This window comes from Triticum urartu, chromosome 7, assembly GCF_003073215.2.
Source record: "Triticum urartu cultivar G1812 chromosome 7, Tu2.1, whole genome shotgun sequence".
Lineage (NCBI taxonomy): Eukaryota > Viridiplantae > Streptophyta > Magnoliopsida > Poales > Poaceae > Triticum > Triticum urartu.
The window spans coordinates 585,636,068-585,637,798 of NC_053028.1; positions in this window are offsets into that span (position 1 = coordinate 585,636,068).

The window sequence follows — 1,731 nt, forward strand, 5'->3', positions numbered from 1 at the left end:
AAGCTTGTCCTACCACGCTCATCCCAAAGGGATATCTTGTATGTGTGTTGAAGAAAGATGATATCTTCATCAATTGATCCTCGTGATAAATTGTCGGTGCTATTGTCTTATCCAAACTTTGACTTGAGTGTGGGCTATCGTCAAATCAAATCAGAACCAACGATATTCGTAATGTTGTCTTACTCGCGGTTGATTCCTTGAGCATACATCATTATATTCTTTGGGTCTGGCCAATGCTATCACCGTGTCCACTTAATTATGGAATTCCATTTATATGGAAACCTGGATGAATTGTTGTTGAGCCCATCGACAACATCCATGTCCTCTCCATGATTTTGTCGAACATTAAGCGAGTGTTGGAAACTTTTGAAAGCATCTCTTCATGCTAGCTCATGAAGCATATGTTGGATGAAAGAAGTGACTTCCTCTGATTCACGTGCATTTGGTGCAAGTTGCCGCCGTGAGTTCGAGAAAGTTAGTTCTGCTTCCTCTGGAATCATCCCAAGTCAGTCATGCACGTGCAAAGTATTCCATGGTCTGATAGATTGATCATCTTCATTCCATATGAATTCCATAGCACACTAAGCCATTGATTGACCTATTCCAGGAATAGGAGTTGTTGTGCTATCCTAGGTCATGCACAAGATTTCGATATCCTCAATGATGGTTCCCCACCAGAACTCGGTAGTGTTTTATTATAAGACTACTGTGTGGTCATACTTGTCTGGGACAACGTGTTCACATGTTGTAGCAGAACCGGCTCATGTTTTGGAGCTTGCTATCGCGGTTCATTCCTCGAGAATCTCACAACGTCGTTTCGTCGATTTGTGTTGCAAACTTTCATTCCCCTTTCTAGACTCGATGAGTCTGGAATATCCTGACACCAACCAGATCTGAATCTCAGGTAGATATAATGGTTGGAGCATTTTCCAAGAACTATAATATTGGTCCCTCGATAACCGGTAAAGTGGATGTCGTGGCCAACACATCCAGCCGGAAGACCTATAATTGTAGTATCTCGATTGAAGAAAGTTGGCCACCTCCCCATGAGGAATTCGTAGGGTTTACCTTTGTAGTTAATCCTTATGGATTCTTGTGCTCCTGAAGTCCGACCTTTTACTTGATGTCCTAGATACCAAACCATATCAATAAATGGGTTATCCTAGCACATCAAGGAGAACATTAGAAGCGGAGTGCTAAATGTCTCTCGGTCGATCATCCAGATTTTGTTTCCTTGGCCTCGCTAAGGTGAAATCCGAGAAAGTGTTATCTTCCTTTGCATCTGCATTATCCATCACCATTCATCATGGTGGTATGTTGTGTTGCCGGGATCCTTGACACGGATATTGGTAAAACCTTGATGAATATGGAGATGCTCAAGTTCTTGAGAGCACGCGCAAGCACTAGGTTTTACCGTTGGTGTTAACTGGGACTTGCTTCCAGCTTCCTCGGTTATGTTATAACATTTTCAAACAGTGGACTCACTCTCGACTGTTGAGTTCTTCCCCAGTTACCAGAATCATTCCCAACATTTGCATTTTGTTCCCAGCTTGCACCTCAGTAGTTGTTGTTCAGGATCATCTTCAAAAGTGGACTTACCATGGGTCTCATCCATTTTCGATGATAAGCAAAAATCATCCATTGCGTTGTCTTCAACAAGATAGTCCACATCATCCTTTCTAGTCCAAGTATATCATTCCTTTGAACTCCTTCAAATGATCGATTGTGATT